Source organism: Nicotiana tabacum, chromosome 3 (genome assembly GCF_000715075.1).
Source record: "Nicotiana tabacum cultivar K326 chromosome 3, ASM71507v2, whole genome shotgun sequence".
Classification (NCBI taxonomy): domain Eukaryota; kingdom Viridiplantae; phylum Streptophyta; class Magnoliopsida; order Solanales; family Solanaceae; genus Nicotiana; species Nicotiana tabacum.
The window spans coordinates 139453069-139473834 of NC_134082.1; the positions used below are offsets into that span (position 1 = coordinate 139453069).

Genomic DNA, 20766 nt, shown 5'->3' on the forward strand with positions numbered 1-20766 from the left:
AAGACATGTAGAATTATAAGTCAAACAACTCCAAAGCTGCAGCTCAAGTTGTCCAAATTGAATCTGGTAACACGAATGAGGGGGATGTAGAAATCATGGTGACATCAGGGTCGAGAAGAGGTCCTAGGAGAACATCCCGAAGGTATGTGCAGCCTCATCAAGTTTTCCATGACCCCCTTAAGCATTACTATCCACCTCCGAACCCCCCATACTCTGTTGATCCTTCCCAGTATATTGCCCAGCCATCAAATCACCCAAGAAAGCGAGCACGAGTATCACAAAATCTCCACCCGCCTCCGTAAAATTTTCAAGTACCTTATAACCCACATCCAAGCCAGGGGTATAGAAAGAAACAAAAGCTAAAAGATAGTTTTACACCAATAGGAGAGTCATATGCAAGCTTATTTGAGAAGTTAAAACAACATGGCATGATTGCACCCATTCCTCCAAATCAGGTGGACCGACGTGCGAGAAGATTTGACTCATCTAAAAGGTGTGAATACCACTCCAATGCTCTGGGGCACAATGTGGAAAATTATCGGGATTTGAAAAGAGAAATAGAAACGGTGATCCGGGAAAATTTGATTCAAGACAGTGGCACTCAGAATATCATGCTGCATCCCTTACATGAGGAGGCACACTTGGTGGGGATGATGTCCGGTGACATAGGGTATGAGAATCCTCGTGGGAACTTGTTGACTGAAGTTGAAGATACTGACGCAGATAGTGGTCAATGCAATATGGATGCAAAGCTTAGTGGCTAGGATGTCGTGCTTGGTAATTGAAAAGACGCTCCATTCCCAAGTCAGTCGGGGAGGAGCTTTGGTGGTCCATTTTGCTGTCATTTCTGTTGTCCGGGTTATTTGCAGGGTTGTAATCCGGATATTGTCTTGTGATCAAACCCTCTTATCCTTTCATTTTTGTCTAGCTTGTTTAGTCGTAGTGGTTCGTTTAAGTGTTGTGCATGGATGTTTCAGGTTCATTCTAGGGTTGTACTCCAATTTGTTTGCTTGTTTTGTTATTCGAGTTATTTCATCGTTGTCTAAATGCAAAATTCCGGTCTTTTGTTACTTCCAATCATTGTTCTTCATTTAGTTCTTTTCTATCCTTTTGTTTTGTCTTTTGTCTAATGCTGGTTCTAGTGCCATGACATGCATGCATAATTCTCAGTCGGATCTTTAAAAGCTATGTTAGTCGGGAAGCAAGGAAACCATTTTTGAAAACGATAAAGGCACTTGAGGGAATAAGAATAGATTGGGACGTTTTGAGATTGTTTGACGCCCGAACCATGTGAAACTGGGGCAGATGGAACATAAAGAAACCCTAAAGGCAAGTTTGCCAAATTGACAGGGGGTTGTTCGTGGTAATGAGAGTGAGGGTGTTGTCCAATGCGGCTTGGTAATTAACAGATGTAAAAGGAGAATGTGTGGATATGGTTATCAAGTCTAGTACAATTAAGAGATGATACAAATGTTTTCCTGGGTCTGTTTAATTGTGTAGTTTGCACTTGGTATGTTTTGAAGATTGGAATGACGAAGGCATTTTGTTTTGCTATCTAAACACCTTATCCTTCGTTACCCCTCTGAGCTTTGTTTATTTTCTTTCATACCCCTCTTTCGGAATCAGTAGCAAAGATCAGAAACACAAGCGTGAAAGATAAGCAAAGGAAAAGAAGAAAAAAAGAATGAAAAGGGAGAGAAGAAAAATGAAATTGAAAAAAAGAAGAGAAAAGAAAAAAAAAGAGAAAAAAAGGAAAAAGAAGAAGAAAAACAACAAAACAACAAAAGAGGAAAAGGAAGAAAGAAAAGAAAAGAAAAGAGAAAGAGAAGAGAAAAATCACAACAATAGAGCAATTCCTATGTTGTGAACTACGTTTGACTTGATCCCGAAAGGGTACGTAGGCAGCCTCTCCGAGGTTCAGTCATACCAAAACAAAAATCCAAAAGTCCCCAAGCAAGAAACTGGGGCAGAAATTGTGGTTGTTGTGAGAAGTTGGATTCCGAAAGTTGTAATTTTAACCCATTTTGAAATTGTTTTGAGCCTTTTATACCCTTTCTTTCTAACCCATCCAAAAGCCTACATTACGGTCCAAAGAAAGACCTTCTGATCAGTCTTTGAGAAATGCCAAGTCAAGCAGGTAAGGAAATTCCTGTCAGGGGCAACACTCCGGTCCAAACAATGAAAATGAAAATGAGAGAATCTTATTGATGAAAATCCTCATGGGTATCGCAAGGTGATGAAAGCTGAGAAAAATAAAAAATGAGAGTCTTATTGGCGAAAACCTTCACGGGCACCTTGAGGCGATAGTAAGTTGAGAGAAAGAACGAAATGAGAGAGGTTTGATGGTGAAAACCCTTTGGGGCACTACAAGCCGAATAAGGAATGCGAATCAAATTGGATAAGCGGAGCAATGAAACCCAGTTTCACGGCAAAAAGGAACAACAAGAGATGAACATCAGATTTGCTTAACAGAATAGGTCGCAGGTGCATGTCAAGGTCATTAGAGTCGGTATCCACATCCGATAGGTTTCTACTGTGTAGTTTTCTTGTTAGGAACTCTTTCTATTGTCCTTTACTCTGTTCCTTTTGTTTTGTTTATTTCCCCTTTCTAAGTCTTTTGGTCGTAACAAGTGAGAAATGACTTCAAAATTTTCCACCAACTTTCCAATTGCACAAAATGGCGTCACAAGTCAGGAAAAATAACAAGAGCACTGAGCTGGTAATAATCAACATACTTTGGGATCCTTATGAAACACAAAGTTTGGTAGATGTCGGTTCAAGAATAATGCAACAGATAGAGGGTATTGGGATTGAACGGGGAAAAATGATATTTCAGTGACACATATGACGGGGAAAGTGGTTAATCAGTAAACATGCAAGACCTTCAAGAAGAATCAGTTGTCACAGAAAACATATGGGTCAGATAAGAAGACTAGAAGTAATAATTGAGAGATAGTCGTCAAGAAGGGCGGAAGTTATCAGCCAAGTTTCAAAGATGGTCGGACAACGCAAAGCATGGAAAGGAGAAAAGGAAAGTCATCCCAGCGGGAGTACCACAACCAACCACCGCACTTTTAAACTGACAGAATTTTCTTTGATTTGAAACAGGGGCATGGAAATATTATTGATGGCAGAAAGATATGCTACAGGAGGATTATCAAACTGGGGCAGAAAATTTTCTGTCGTGTTAAAATTTTCTTGAAGTCGGGTACCCATCTGAAGAACATGAAGGTCAATACAAGTGTTTTTAAAAAAGAGAAAAAGAGAGGGAAATAGTTTTCAGGAAAGAAACACCAGTTCTAAGAAAAGTAATTTTTGGAGGAATGAAACACTAGGTTTTAGGGAAGTGGTTTTTTTTGAAGGAGGACAACACCAGTTTTTAGGGAAGCAGTTCAGAAGGAAGATAATTCAAGTTAGTGGGTAGGTAAAACAAATTTCAAAGAAAAATGGTTAAAAGATAAAAATCTTAGTCTGTTGAATTTTTCACCTAAGAATAAGAAATCTTAGTCTGTTGAATCTTCACCTAAGATAAAGAAATCTTAGTCTGTTGAATCTTTCATCTAAGATAAAAATCTTAGTCTGATGAATCTTTCACCTAAGATAAAGACAGAAGTTGGAAAAATGAAAGGAAGGCAAAATTTGAGGAGAAAGAAAGGAAGGCATAATTTAAAGAAGGGGAAGGTAGAAGTCAAAAAAAAAAGGAAGGCATAATTTGGGAACAAGAAAGGAAGGCAGAATTTGAAAATAATGGAAGTTGGAATTTGGAAAATTAAGAAAGTCGGGATCACAAAAATGGACCTAGTCTGATGAATTATCTCCTAGAGTCAAAATCGCAGTCCGATGAATCTTCTTCCTGAGATCACACAAAAATGGACCTAGTCTGATGAATTATCTCCTAGAGTCACAATTTTAGTCTGTTGAATCTTTCTCCTAAGATGAAAATCTTAATCTGATGAATTTTTCACCTAAGGTAAAGATAAAAATCTTAGTCTGTTGAATCTTTTTCCTAAGATGAAAATCTTAGTCTGATGAATTTTTCACCTAAGATAAAGATAAAAATCTTAGTCTGTTGAATCTTTCTCCTAAGATAAAAATCTTAGTCTGATGAATTTTTCACCTAAGATAAAGACAAAAATCCTAGTCTGTTGAATCTTTCTCCTAAGACAAAAATCTTAGTCTGATGAATTTTTCACCTAAGATAAAAGATAAAAATCTTAGTCTGTTGAATCTTTCTCCTAAGATGGAAAGCTTAGTCTGATGAATTTTTCACCTAAGATAAAGATAAATCTTAGTTAGTCGAATCTTTCACTAAGATGAAAATCTTAGTCTGATGAATTTTTCACCTAAGATAAGTTTTAAATTTTAAGATACATTGCAGTCTTTAAATTTTTAAAAGTTGCATTTCCATCTTATCACAATTCAAGTTTTAGTTCTTATTAGTATGTGGTAGCAAACAACCAGTTTTCCAAACTGGGGCAGAAAGTTTTCTTTGTTTTGTCTATTTTTGTGAAGTCAGGAGCCCGCCTGGATAATAGAGGAATACATTCAATTTCAAATTCAGTAATCAGGAGCCCGCCTGAAGAACAGAGGTGATACAATTCAAATTTTAGTTTTCAATCGATTTTTTTTCTTTTGAAGTCAGGAGCCCGCCTGAAGAACAGAGGCATACAATTCAAGTTTCGGAAGTCAGGAGCCCGCCTGTATAACAGAGGTATTTCAAGTCAGAAAACTTTCTGCCCCAGTTTGGAAACTGGGTACATGTTACTGGATATTAATAAGAATTTGAGTAAAACTCATAGATAGGAATCTTATAACTCGTAGCTGATAGGCTTAGTTAGTCTTTTTCAATTTTGACTTTGATATAATAACGGGACAGCGGACCGGAGCCTCGGACGGAACCTCGACTCTCAACCTCGGTACTCCATCACCTCGTTCACTTCTGAACTACACCTGACCCGATTCCTTTATAGCCAAGGATATGTAGGCAACCTTTGAAGCAAGGTTCGGTCAGACAGTTTTTCAAAAAATGCTTCTAATGGAGTTTCAAACGGGCAAAAATCCCTCACAGTGCTTACTTTATCTTTGCCCGAAAATTCTTCGTGTTTCCGAGCAAAGAGGGGCAGCTGTAAGCATGTGATTTTTGCCCTACATGAATATAACTCCTAAAAATAAGTCTAAATAATTTTTATTTGATTTTTTTTTTAGGAATTTTTTTCTTTTTCAGTTGCATTTCATGCATTTTAATATTTCAAAATCAAAATAATAAATACCAAAATACTTGGCATTTGCATTTAGAATTTAATTTTATATTTTAGGATTAATTAATAGTGAGTTACTTTTAGGAAAAAGAAAATAACAAAAATGATCCTTTTTGCATTTTTTAGTTTTAATCTGTTTAGTTTGCATTTAAAATAGGGAATTAGTGTAATTGGAAATTTGGAAGTATAATTTTAGAATCAATTTGAGTTTTGGTTCTTAATTTAGCATTTAATAAAATCAGAAAATAAAGTACAAAATAACTAAATAAAATACAAAAAGAGGAAGATAAAAAGAAATTGGGAGTAAAAAAAAATGGGAAGAACCTTCCCCAAAATATTCCCCCCCCCCCAAATCATTTCTCCCCACCTAAGACCTTCCCCCCAAAATATTTCCCCACCTAAAACCTTCCCCCCAAAATATTACCTCACATAACACCTTCTCCCCAAATAAAACTCCCTACACAAGAAACCCCCCTTCATATTAAAATTGTCACACCCACCCATCTATATAATACACACACACATAGAAACAGGGAGGATAGTGAGCAACAACGGATAGAGGGGAGAAGGCAAAGAAATTTTTCATACAAATGCACTGTAATTTCCACTTCAAAATAAGAATTAACTCAAGAATACTTTGAAGGGAAAAGATCAAACCATAGCTTCTGAAGCAGGTCCCCACTGTGGCTCCACCTATTTCGTCGTCAATCACCAAAACCAAATTCACTACCGTCGTCCTTTTGCCGAAACTGATTCACTCACGTACGACACCAGACGGAGTCGATTTGGCGTCTTAGTCGAGCTGAGTTTCAGTCCAACTTCTCGCTCGAACTTGACAAGTTGTCGCGTTTTGGATCGCCGACGAGGTTCCGGTTTGTTAATTTCGGTGTGTCAGTCTCAGGATTGTTGCTTGGTTTAACCCGATTGATTTGCAATTTTCAGCTTTGAAGCAATAAAGGTCCGATTTTCTTAATCACTCTTATTGATACATTACATGTACTTGGTGTTTAATTTGAGTTTATTTTACACTTGTAGCCTAAAGTGACATGTTGTGCAATTGTTGGAATTATTCATCTGTTTGTTGGAATTTTTGTCGATGGATATCTTATTTGTTCTTTGGAAATCATATCTAATGTACAGTAAACTGAATGTTGAAGTAATTATAAGTAAACGGAATTTTCATTACACTTTACGTATTTTGAAACTACAATATATATTATTAGTTGTTGTTCTTCTCCATTTTGAAATGTTACGAGTTGTCTTAGAAATTGTGCTCAAAATTGTAGTAGAATTTCAAAAGTTGTCAAATGACAGTATTAAAGGAGCAAATTTGGCTTCAAATGTTTAGTTTGAATGTTATAAATACTTGTTGCTTCCGGTCAAGTATATTGATTAATCCTCAATGTATTTTCAATCTCTTAATAACTAAAGGTGATAATTTAGTTAGTTTTATTATTAATATTAGTGCTAAGATCTGTTGCTCCCAGTCACGTGAGCTTTGTTTTTATCTAAGGTTATTAATGTGTTTGGTTGATGATAATCCTTCGCCGTATTTAACTCCTTCATTCATGTCATTCACTGTTTGTCCGCTCCCTTATGGCTTAGGAGATGAAGAACATATGAACATCGTAGCCTGCTTTAGGCGCGATTAATTTTAAATTATTGTGGTCATGGGTACGGTTCCCGTGGCATGGTCATGATACGTAAATCTCAATCGAGGTGTGCCATTAGTTGAATTTCCATGGCCCTCGCAAATTTGGAAGTGCGTAGTTGCTTTAGGAGCGCTATTAAAAATTATTTTCTTAAATTCGGGTGCGCATTGATGCGACCCAAATCCAAATCTCGATGAAGTCGAAATGTGTTGACAATCACGGGCGATTGATTGCGACGGGGTTTGAAACGCGTTTTCACGACATCGTAATTCTTATAAAATAAATAATGATAGAAAAGAGGTTCACAAATTGAGACAAGCCTCACCGAACAAAAATAAATAAATGTGAGGCCTTCAATAAATGGTTATTAAAAATGATTAGAATTTGGGAGGGCCATTTAGCGAACTTCACGTCCTTCCCCAAAATAATATTACGTTAGAATCTTTAGGCGCGATTTTAATTAAATTAACTTTTTAAACTCGGGTGCGCATTGATGCGACCCAAATCCAAATCTCGACGAAGTCGAAATGTGCTGACAACCACGGGTGCATTAATTGTGACGCGGTTCGAAACGCGTTTTCACGTCGTCGCAATTCTTTTAAAATAAATAATGATAAAAAGTGGTTTACGAATAAAAGGCACACAAGCTAGCATGTATTAAAATTAGATAAAATCAAATACAATAGTTGAGCGACCGTGCTAGAACCACGGAACCCCGGGAATGCCTAACACCTTCTCCCGGGTTAACAGAATTCCTTACTCGGATTTCTGGTTCGCAGATTGTAACAGAGTCATATTTTTCCTCGGTTCGGGATTCAACCGGTGACTTGGGACACCATTAATCTCCCAAGTGGCGACTCTGAATTCTTAATAATTAAATCCCGTTCTAATTGTCCTTTAATTGGAAAAACTCCTTTACGCCCTTGCGGGAGTGGTGAAAAAGGAGGTGTGACAATCACCACCAACATGAGCATTAAACATTGCGTTTATTGGGTTTCTATATTCATATGCAACAACTAAACTTTCATACATGTAATTCCATCTAGTCAGACAAAGTTTAGGAACCTTTCTTTCTCTAAGGCCAAATTCGTCACATTTTTTAAAATATTCTCTAAGTCTACTTCTACGGTTTGAATAAAAAAAAGGAAATTAAGAGCCATTTTAACCTTTTCAATTTCAACATTTAATATTTTCATACCATCACCGACGATTAAATGGTAAGTATAATAAATACATCTAACATAGAAAATATTACTAAATCCAGGATTTAGTGTAGTTGTAAGCAAGCCTATAGCATTAGTGTTACTAGAAGCATTATCCATTGAACTGACATTATTTTATCTCTAATGCAAAAATATCTATAAATATCTATAACTGTGTTAGCAATAAACTTACCAGTGAGACGTGAATTAATTATTCTATAAGCAATAATGCGCTTTTGCATTTTCCATTCCTCATCAATCCAATGAGTGGAAACAGTAAGATAATCACAGTCATTACCACTTCTACCAATATCAGTAGTAATAGCAACGTAACAATTTATATGAGTAAATAAATAGAGCAAATATTGTTCATATTCATGTTTATATTTATAAATATCGCTCTTTACGATTGCGCGAGGTCATCCTTTATAAGTAGGATTAAAAACTCTTCTAATATAATGTACAAAGTGAAGGTTAGAAGGAAAACTATAGGCTAAGTACATAACAATAACCATTTTTGTCAATTCTTCACGATCTTTATTTGGATCGTAATATAAAATGCCATCGGTAACAATGTTAATTCCCGATTGAACTAGATTTGACCCGGTACTAGGGTTAGCCTGAGTACCTACACTTGTCCCCTCTTGCGCAGCTTTCATTTGAAGAAATCTAGCTTTATCTATAGGGTGTTTCTTTATGTGTCTAGTCAAAGTACCCGTACAGCTATGGTCTACAGTATATTTATGAGCCATCAAAGTCCCACATGATTTACACTTAGCCTTATTTTGATCTCTTAGTTGAGTAAAAAAGTGCCAAACAAGAGATGTTTCGCACCGTCTAGAAGGTGGTCTATTAAAAGTAGGGGTTACTACATGAGGGTCAGGCGGGGCATCATTTGGATTATTATCAGTTGGGTTAACAACAGGACTAGTAGGTGTATCATCTAAATCCGGTTGTGTTTCATCTAAATCATTTTCCTCATCATTTTCATCGATAGTTTGATTACCATAAAGATCATTCATATATTCATCATTTAATTGTTGATGTGGTGCAATATTATGGCAAAATTGACTATCGGTAAATTGAAAACAAGGGTTATCACTATCAAGAATAATAGGTGCAGGAGGACGAGTAGCAGGTCTGCGTCGGGGAGCCAGGGTAGGAGTTGTAGCTTGGCCACTAGATTCACCAATTTTAGATTTTTCCTTGCCACCAAACATTTTTTTCAAAGAAAAGGCCATATTAATTATAATTATACAAACCAAAACAAATAAACTATAATATTAAAACTTAAGAGTTGGAACGAGTTTACCGAATTGACGAACAACTTCTTGAAAATTGTATATTGTTGAAAACTTGAATACTTCAATTCACCAACTTCACAAATTTTCACAAATTACAATAATAAAGTAAGGAATTATAGAAGAAAATTAGAGAGAGATTGATGATTTTGTAAGTAAAAATGAAAGAATGAGGGGGTATTTATAGTTGAGAATAGGGGAAAAGTATAATTATAAAATATTTGGGGTTAAAACAAAGTTTGGGGGACAAATAGCTATTTTTTTAAAAAGACAAACGGCTAAATTGGCAGGCCAACGGCTAGTTTTTAAACTTTCAACTGTTGGCCAATTTTAAAAAAAAATAGAAAAATAGTCGTTGGGCCCGGTTGAACCAGCCCAGGCCCGCTAGCCGGTTTCGGGCTCGTGGTCTCTACGTGCAGGACCGGCCTATAGTGGGCTCCTAGGACCGCTTGGGAGCGGACTATATGGGCCAGCCCGTTTAGCCCAAAGTGTGGGCTCATGGTCCCGGGCTGGGCCCAGACCACAATACACCCTTATCTTCTGGTTCAAACCATCCTACTGGATACCTACATCTCCGCCCATACAATGCTTCCTAAAGAGCCAAACTAATGCTGGTATGATAGTTGTTATTGTAAGCAAATTCTATAAGTGGCAAGTGATCATCTCAATTACCTCCAAAATCTATAACACACGCATGCATCATATCTTTAAGAGTCTGAATGGTCCTTTCTGCCTGGCCATCGATCTGTGGATGGAAACCGGTACTTAAATTGACCTTAGTACCTAATCTTTTCTGAAATGCCTGCCAAAAATGCACTATGAACTGAGGGCCTCTATCAGATATGATTGAAACTAGAGTACCATGCAATCGGACTACTTCTTTGATGTACAACTGCGCATACTGCTCTGCGGAATCTGTCGTCTTTACTGGTAGGAAATACGCGGACTTTTGTCAGTCAATCTACAATAACCCAAATTGAATCATGTTTACGGTACGTGCAAGGTAGACCTGCTATGAAATCCATATTAATCATCTCCCACTTCCACTGTGGTATCTCTATATCTTGAGCTAGGCCACCAAGCCTCTGATGCTTGGCTTTGACTTGCTGGATATTTAAACATTTAGCCACATGATCTGCTACTTGTTTCTTCATGCCTTTCCACCAATATAACTCTTTCAGATCTAGATACATTTTGGGAGCACTTGGGTGGATAGAGTACCTCGAACTGTGAGCTTCCTCTATTATGGCCTTCCTAAGACCATCTACATCAAGCACACATAACCGATCATTCAACTTAAAAATTTAGTCACTTCCTAGAGTGAAAGCAGTGATTTCTTTGTTTCTGACTCCTTTTAATTTCATAAGTACGGATCTTCGTCTTGCTTAGCCTTAAGATGTGCAACAAGGGAGGATTGCGCTAGGGCATAAGTAGTTATACCTCCTTCTTCGATCTCATCCAATCTAATTCCATCATTTGCTAGTTTTTGAATTTCTCAACCCAAAGATCGCCTTTGTACTGCAAGATGGGCCAATAAACCCATTGACTTCCTACTAAGTGCATCTACTACCACATTAGCTTTGCCCGGGTGATAAAGGATATTTATGTCATAATCTTTCGATAGCTCGAGCCACCTTCTCTGTCTCAAATTTAATTCTTTTTTCTTGAAAATGTACTGGAGGCTTTTGTGATCTATAAACACTTCAAAATGCTTGCCATAAAGGTAGTGTCGCCATATTTTTAATGCAAACACCACTGCTGCAAGCTCCATATCGTGTGTGGGGTAGTTCTTTTCATGATTCTTTAACTGCCTGGAAGCATATGCAATAATTTTTCCATCTTGCATAAGAATACAACCAAGACCCACTCTGGAGGCATCACAATACACTGTGAACCCACCCAAACCTGTCGGCAAGGTTAACACAGGTGCAGTGGTCAACCTCTTTTTTAACTCTTGAAAACTCTGCTCACATACGTCTGACCATTGGAACTTAAATGCTTTTTGAGTCAACTTAGTTAATGGAGCTGCAAGTGAGGAAACCCACTCTACAAACCTCCTAAAGTATCCAGCTAACCCCAAGAAACTCCTGATTTCAGTTGGCGATGTCAGCCTAGGCCAGTTCTTGATTGTTTCTATCTTCTGAGGGTCTACTTTTATTCCTTCACTAGATACCACGTAGCCTAAGAATGCCACTGACTGCAATCAGAACTCACATTTTGAAAACTTGGCATAAAGCTCATTCTCCTTCAAGGTCTGCAAGGCTATTCTGAGGTGTTCTTCATGATCTTCCTTGCTCTTATAGTACACCAAAATATCGTCTATAAACATAATAATAAAGGTATCTAGGAATGGCTTGAATACTCTGTTCACGAGGTCCACGAATGCAGCTGGAGCATTTGTCAACCCGAAAGACATCACTAGAAATTCATAGTGCCCGTAGCGAGTTCGAAAGGCTATTTTAGATATATCTTCTTCCCTGATTCTCAACTGATGGTACCCCAACCTCAAGTCTATTTCTGAAAAGTACTTTGCACCCTGAAGTTTATCAAATAAATCATCAATTCTTGGAAGTGGGTACTTGTTCTTAATGGTAACTTTATTCAACTGCCGGTAGTCGACACACATTCTGACAGACCCATCTTTCTTCTTGACAAACACGATCGGGGCACCCCACGGTGAAACACTCGGCCTGATGAAGCCCTTGTTAAGGAGGTCTTTCAACTGTTCTCTCAACTCATTAAGTTCTACTAGAGCCATCCTATAAGGAGGTATAGATATGGGCTGAGTGTCTGGCATGAGATCAATGCCAAAGTCTATGATTCTTTTAGGAGGAAGTCTAGCAAGGTCATCTGGGAAAACTTCTAGAAATTCTCTAACAACTAGCATAGACTGAAGAGCTGGTGGTTCTGATTCTGGATTAATGATGTGAGCCAAATAGGCGAGACACCCCTTACCGATCATTCGTTGTGCCTTAAGGTAAGAAATAAACTTACCTACAAGTGATGCTGAACTACCCTTCCACTCTAAGACTTCTTCATTTGGAAATTGGAACCTGACTATCTTGGCATGACAATCTAACATGGCATAACAGGAAGATAACCAATTCATACCCATGATCACATCGAAATCCACCATTTCTAACTCTATGAGATCAGCTTTGGTGTTGCGACCTTGGACTGAAACTATACAGCCTCTATAGACTCTGGTGACTTTCACTGACTCGCCAACTGGAGTAGATACTAGGAATGGCTCACTAAGTTGTTCAGGTTCTAGTCCGAGGTTAATTGCAAAGTATGGAGTCACATATGAAAATGTTGAACCTGGATCCATTATGGCATAAGCATTATGTGAGCAGACTAAAAGTATACCTGTAATAACTTCTGCAGATGCCTCTGCACTCTGACGATCAAGTGTAGCAAACAAACGGGGTTGTCCCCCTCCCTGAGTAACTCGGTCTGCACCTCTGCCTGCTCCACGCCCGATCTGATTATGAGAACCACAAGCCTGTGGTGGTGCAACTGTAGTAGCTGAGGAACTAGAAGGATGAGTTGATCCACCACTGAAATTACGTCGTAACTTTAGGCAGTTGGCCTTTATATGACCAATGTCTCCGTAATGATAGCAACCATGAAACCCGAGCTTGTACTGACCTGAATGTTGACGCTTACATGTTCCACAAAGACCTTGTTGGTGTGAATGTTTCTCAGCCTAAATCTGGCTATGTGAGGATGATGTCCTAAAATTCTGATTTTGGCGAGACTGATTTCCATAACTCCGAGTACGTATGAAGGAAGACCCACCACCTGACTGATGACTAGACTGAACTGGTGCTAATGAATCCTTTTTAGAGGAATCCCTTCCACCTCTATTGGATGCACCATTAAACCTGCCCGCTGTCCGGGCTTTCTTGTTATGCTCTTTTTCTTCTCTCCTTTGTTGTCTGTCTTTTTCTAAGTGCTTGGCAAATGCCACAATAGAGGAGAAGGTTGTCATCCCTACTGTTGATAACCAATTTTTTCCTATATATTTTTATAGACATATATACTTTCAAAATAGCATATATAGGCGTATATAAGCATGCACAAGGTCTTTATAATTTTTCTATAATTTTAAAGGGTTTTAAATTGATTAATTTCTTCCTTTTTCACTTATAAAATTTCCAATAATTATCCTTCAAATTATTGTTGTGATAATTTAATCATCTAAATCCTATATTTATGCCAAAATATTGCTTAAATATTTTTTGTGCATTTTTTATAATTGCATTTATATTTTTAAAACTAATTTGCAATATAATTACAATATTAGCCCTATTAATATATAATTACATTTATATACATAAAATTGATCTTCTATATTTTTAAAATGTTAAATATCTATTTTAAATCATTTTAGTACTCAAAATTATTTTTAGAAATTATCTATTATTTATTATAAATTATATAGTGTTAAATTGGCTATTTAAAACTTAGCCAGATTATAATTTCAAATTTAGCCTCAATTAAACCTAATACCCCAGCCCAATTTCACATTAAACCACCTGACCCAGGCCCGAAACACATATACCCGACCCAGAGCCCATCAAATCATGGTCGTTGATCTGAAAGATCAACGCCCCATATTGATTCTTCCTTGTTAATTCCAAATGACCCCCTAACCCTAATCACTTTTCTATATTTGCCGCCCTAAAATCCTCTCTGTTCTCAAAACACTCTCAACCTAACCCTAGTTTTCAACCGCCGACTTTCCATCTTCGGTGACCTCTCATCGTCTCCCAAGCCTCCAATGGCTTCTTTAATGTCATGCTTGCCTTCTCTAAGGTCTTCAAGGGCACAAAGCCATGCCAACTTGCATCTAGAGTTCGTCACCTGCCAGTTCTTGGCTACTCCAGTGTGATTTCAAGAAAAATCATATTGTATTTGCAATGTTCCTTAGGTTTTCTAAGCATGTTCTTCATCTCTATATGGGTTTCTTTCGAAAACCTAATTTCTTTTCTACGCCTCCTAGATCTGTACAGATCTAGAACGATTTGAGTTTGTTTCTTTAATATTTTACACTGTCCTTGAGATTCTTTAAAAGAATCGTTGATTTCAAGTGTTTTTCACCTCCTTCTAAAACTAGGGTTTTCGTAACTTCCTTTTAAAACCTTATTTAACTGATTCTTTGTGTTTAAACTTCTATTTCTTGCATATTTTGACTGATTCTATGATTTTACTAAATCTTCAACTCGCCTATGTTGAACGCCCTAATTTTAGGGTTCTTCATTTGGTTTTTGTGACTGACCGGTTCTCGTTTGAGTTTCTGTGACTATTTAGACTCGAATATGTTTCTACTGAGTTTCTTAGCCTGACTTACATCAATTCTATGTGCTTGTGTTCATCTTAACTGTTCATGACTTGCCTCTTTCTATCAGTGCTATGTAACCTTCATGTTTGTTAGAGTTGTATGTCGACCTTTTACTATCCATGTCTTACTTTATTTATATACTAAACACTGACTCATGACTTTTTCCTTGATTGATTCTGGATCCCCTGTTTTCTTGGATTGATTGGAAGACTTTCTTTTAAACCTTCAAATCCTACCCTTTCTATCCAATTTGATTGATTTGCTTACCTTGTCTGCATTGGTACTTGATTCTTACTGACTAACTCCTTAATTAGAATTTTTCTAAACTTAGCCCTAATTGTTTACCCTATACTTACTGTATTTGAAATCTTTCCTTATTGGTCGTGCATTGATTTATTTCCTTATTTGTTATTCAACTCCTTAATTGAAGGGAAGTACTTATATTGATTTGATTCTGATTAGTACATGGTTCCATAATTATTGCTGAACTTTGATTCTTGCCTTATTTTCTACCTATTTTCAAAATATAAATACCCTGCTCTTTCATTAACGACACAAATATTTTTTGGTTCAAAAACTCTCTCTCACACTTAAAGCTTTATGCTTTCTTTCTTTGTTACTTGCTACCATTCTGAATTAGGTGGCTGTAAGCCAAGGCTAATTATTGTGCTCCCCTATTCTTCACTTTGTGTTCACTATCTCTATATTGGTATGCTCTGATTTCAATTCAAGCCCCAAAAATAATATGTTTCTTTAACTACTTTAGTACATCATGTTCCTGATTTGTTTCTACCTATGGTTTTGCTGTTTAACATGTAATTAATCTCTTTGCTTCATCTAATTATGCTAGCCATGTCTTACCTCTTCAGGGCCAGCATGCTCTCATGAACTAAGTAACTTGACTCTACTTTGTTTAATGCTTGTGTACTGTTGCCTAGTTCTAGTGTGCATTTATTAGGCTATTGCCCCAAGTTGTTTTAATATTATGCTCAACCATGTTTAGTATAAAATCCTATACTCTGTTATCTCCCAACTCCCATGAATCTCCCTAAAGCATCTCTAGTTCTATAACTGTGTTATAATTAACACTCCTGAATCTATGTCTTACTACCTGCACCAAGCACAAGAGACTTCTGCTTGTTATGTGTTCATCATACTTGCTCTATTTGTCCCCAACCCCCAATTGACCCTGTGTGGAGATTTATTCCCTGAGTGTTTGCTGAACTTGTTTGACTGACCTGCTATTTGTTTACATGACTGTTCTCAAAAGCTGTTTTACTAAGCAACCCTCTTATTTAAAAAACTACTTCAACTATGTCTTTTTTATACTGCTTTCCTGCTAAAACCTTTTCAAACTATGTCAAGCACTCACACTCTACTCCTAAGTCTCTAGGTTCTGCTCCCTCCAGCATGTGTACTACCTTGGGATCCTTCTGAGATCCCTCTGAACTCTGTCACACGGAGGCTGGCCCTTCCACACTGCACTTACTCAATTTGGTTACAAAGTCTAGGTGTGAGCACTTCCCGGGATTCTTGAGATCCTTAGGGAACTCTGACGCACCTAGACAATGATATTATCTATGAAATTGGCTTTTGAGGCTATTGGAGGTTTTGGAAATCACTTGGGCCTGCTTCAGGCTCCCTATAGTGTAACTTCTTCTTTTTCTTTATCTATGTAATTCATTCATCTGGTTCGTAATAATTTGTAAACGAATATTGGGGCGATTAGTGAAAAGTGGTGGGTAGTTACATATTTGTAGGGTAATATGGGTAGAAACCATGCCTATAGGATCTTATATTTGCTATGTCTCCCCTACCATGTTAGAAACCATGCCTATAGGATTTTATATATTTGCTATATCTGCCCTACCATATTAGAAACCATGCCTATAGAATCATTTAATATAATTGTTATGTTTGCCTCACCATGCTAGAAATCCTGCCTATAGGGTTTAAATGGTTCCAAATAATAGAAATCATGTCCATAGATTTAAAAATCAAATTCACAAATAGATATCATACTTAAGCATGTGATCAAGTTCAAGTTTCTGTTCCAATGGGTATTTACATTTATTTCCACTAGAAATCATGCATATAAGTTTCTAACGTCAGCTTTTAACGACAAGATAGCATGCTTATAGGGAACAACATAGAAATTCTGCCTATAGATCTAAAATCAGTTTAGTTTAAATAAGCCAGTCCAATTCATGTTAGTTTACTTCGAAACTGGTCTATTCAGTGGTTTGCTTTCCTTAAATGAATCCTTTCAAGAACTGCCCTAATTTACTGTTAGAAAGCATGCCTATAGGAAGTCAAGAGTCCATTTTAAAATCTGCTCGTTGTTTTACTATATCAACGTAGCTATCATATTTTAGGACATCATTGTTCTGCATTTAGGCAAGCCTATAGGGCGATTTTTAAATTCTGCAAACTGTATTTCTACTACTCAAAGTTGTTCAGATTTAACAGGTTAAAATCAGTAGGCAAACTGATTAGGGCCTTACTATAGAGTTTATAAAAACAAGATTGCATGTTTCTGTGCATTGAAATCCACTTAGACGTCCCGTTTAGGCCTTTCTCTAAATAAAAAACCGATCTTGTTTATGTTTGAGATGTGTTGCCTATGTATATTACTTGTGAAGGTAAACTTGGGCCTTTTAACTGTCTCTTTCTGTATTTAGCTGTTAAGTCCTATGTGTTCTTATCTGTCGCCTAGAATTTTCTCCTTTTTAAGCACCTTAGGGGCCTTGTTAAGGTTATTAGAACGCTTTAGGCTATAACCAAGGGTAGGGAAGGGTAGACATGGGATATGATGACTACGTTCTAATGTCACGTGTAGCCCCTCATTGAGGAGTGTTTATCGGACATTGTGTGGGGTGATCCTATAGGCTAACGAACCTAGGACCCCTCCTTTCTCAAATATTTAAATCTTTATATGTACATAACTTGTTCAATTCTTTTGTCTATTATCTGAGTCATACAATGTCCAACCTGTTTTTATTTGTAACTATGTGTTTAAAACTATTTATTTGTTAATGGACTAACTCACAAGTATAAGTTCGGCGGGGACCCACAGTTGTGGACCAAGAGAGGTACCTAACACCTTCCCCTCAAGGTTATTTCGAGCCCTTACCCTAAATCTTCGGTAATACAAACCAATCCAAGAGTTAATTGCTCTAGGTGCCCTAACGCACCATAATGTGTTAGGTGGCGACTCTTCAAATACTCAATTCCCAAAAGGAAATGAGTTATTACCCCCATAAATATCGAAACTCGGACCTTTGTTCCCCATAAAAAGGGAGGGAAAAAAGGGGGCGCGACAGCATAGCGAATCTGCTGGGAATACCTTTAGGCTCTTACCATAACGAACTTATTTTTATGAATTAGTCCAAGCATGCTTTATCACGTACCCTTTCCCTTTGTTTTCCTTTAACTGTCTATTTTCTCTTAAGCATTTATGATTCTTTATCCCTAAAACTGACTTGTCTCTTTGTTTCTTTTTCCTGTAATTGTCTTTCAATTATTTAAATACCGTATTTATTTTTCCTGCATGCAAATACTTGACTACATGTTATTAATTGCTGCATATATCATGCTCCATATCATATTCCACTCGTGCGCATTAAATCCTATAGCAACTCTTAAATGAGTGGTTTCACTCTTCCTATTTACTACTCTTAAATTTGGAAAGGCTTATCCGTAAAACCAGTTGATCAGTGGTGCAGTCGACAGTTCTGTGCCTTCCCCCTCAAGTTGTCCGCTTGAGGGTACCAGTCTAAAACCCCATAGTAACCTTACTTTGATCGAAGTTGTGCATGCATCATGGTCAAACCTAGTCGGACCAATTATGTTGTCCACAAAATGATCCTTTAAGATAAGCCTTATCCAAAGTACACCGAGGTTTCATAATCCCAACAGACACAACCACGTTCTGTGTATTAATTTAGAGAACTAAATGTCGATATGCTGATCGTAAATGTATAAATAGTCGAGTCTGGTGGGGGTAAGGCCTAACCCTTTTGTTTTGCAGAAATGAGGCACAAGTTCCCCAAATTTGGTATGGATAGCAACATCCCACCATTGCTGCTAGATTGGTGTGAGGACCTTTTCTCAAGTGAAAAGAAACATGTGAGAAAGTACCTGGGTAACTTGCCTTCCTTGCTAGATATTGAGCCAAACAACAAGTTGATCGGGGCTGCCACTTTATTCTGGGATAGTGAAAGGGTTGTGTTTCGTTTCGGTGACATAGAAATGACACCGCTTTTAGAGGAAATTGGAGGGCTTGCGGGATTGACTTGGGATAGTCTCGAGCTATTGGTACCAGAAAACTGTATTGGCAGGGGATTTATAAAGATGATAGGCCTAAAGAAGAATGTCGACCTAGCGTGCTTGAAGGAATCTTACATACCTTTCGAATACATGTATGAGAGGTATGGCCATAGCAAGTCTTTCTGTACCTACCATGATGAGATCTCTCTCACTTCTCTGGGTCACATCCACTATAGAGTGTTTGTATTCATTGTATGCTTCTTAGGCCTGATAGTGTTCCCAATGAAAAAGGGAAGAATCCACACTAGGTTGGACATGGTCGCCAAGACTTTGATGGAAGGGATTAATGGACAGACATATACCATAGTCCCCATGATCATAGCCGACATCTACAGGGCTATGAAGCGCTGTCAAAGAGGGGTCAAACTTTCGAGGGTTGTAACTTGTTGTTGCGGTTATGGTTGTTGGAGCATTTCCAAAAGGGTCACTATCGCCAAGAATTTCCGCAAAGGGCTTGGAACGACCATATTGCCTTCCATCAGCCCAAGCGGATGACTCACATTCCAGACATATTTGCTCAGCTAGAAAGCGCCAAAGAATGGGTAGAGTTCTTCAATAATTTGATCGAGGAACAGGTGCAATGGATGTTTGAATGGTTCCCAACAGACGAATTCATCATCAGATCCAGGGATGCTCCGTACTTGGTGCTGATTGGGTTGACAGGGATATACCCATATGTCCCTATCCGAGTTATGAGACAAGCAGGCAGGAAACAGGTTGTAGCAAGGGTTGTCAAGATGAGTCATTTCAGGGCAGACTTTCAAGATGATGACGTCTCTTACAAGTGCCAAGCTCAGCACATGTGGCACTGCAAAATCATTGTGGAGAAGAATACCATTGAGCTATAAAGGTATCATGCAGGGTGCGAGCCTCTCTACCTAGCATGGTTAGAGGACAATCTGAAAGGAATGGTGACACCAGGGGCCAGTCAAGGGAATAGAATCATAGATGAAGAAGCCGAAGCTCAAATCAAGTACAACAGGCTACGCAAGAGGGTCCACGACTCTAAGAATAAGCACCGGGAAATACATGAGAGGAATGTGAAGTTCATCGAGGAATGGAAAGAAATGGTAGTTACTTTTAACAGGAAACTAGAATATCTGGAGCGAGGAATCGTGCAGTTGGAAGGTAAAGTCATAAAGAGGACTGAAAATTGCCAGAACGCTGAAGGAGCTGAAGGATGACATCTGGCCAGAGCCTACTTGCTGCTGGGGCTGCACAAGCTGGGGGATCTATATGATGGAGTCCGGAAGATTGAATCTGGGAAAGGTCCTTCTGGTACCAAATAGGCTAGATTTATTTACTTTTTCCTAAAATGTAATAAGGCCAAATGCCAGTACTGACTTATTTTTTATCATCTTAGTGTCGTTTGGGGATTCGTCTATTTTTATATTATGAAATGAAGCATTTATTGGCATTAAAATTTTTCCAAATTTATTTGTTGCTAGGCCTACCTCGGGCACAATGAGGTTCCCAAAGTAGGACACGAATTTACATTTCCATAATATATGTATAAATACTGCAAGCATTTCAGGGTCCCCACTAACTTGTTACCTTTTTGTTTTCCCTTATTTTTTATTATTCTCATCCCCTTAGGTTGGTTCACTCATACTAGCCTCATCAGCATATCATACCAGATCCAGAGGCCCTCCACCTCCTCCTCCAAGCAACACAAAA

General features: G+C 37.8%; 1 long non-coding RNA gene across 1 annotated transcript; it reads left to right on the forward strand.

Moving 5' to 3' along the window:
* The first annotated feature begins 5773 nt into the window (after positions 1 to 5773).
* Positions 5774 to 20512, forward strand: LOC142179513 (uncharacterized). Its single transcript, XR_012707866.1, has 2 exons — positions 5774 to 6216; positions 18791 to 20512. It is a non-coding gene; the product is annotated as an uncharacterized LOC142179513 (long non-coding RNA).
* The last annotated feature ends 254 nt before the right edge of the window (positions 20513 to 20766 follow it).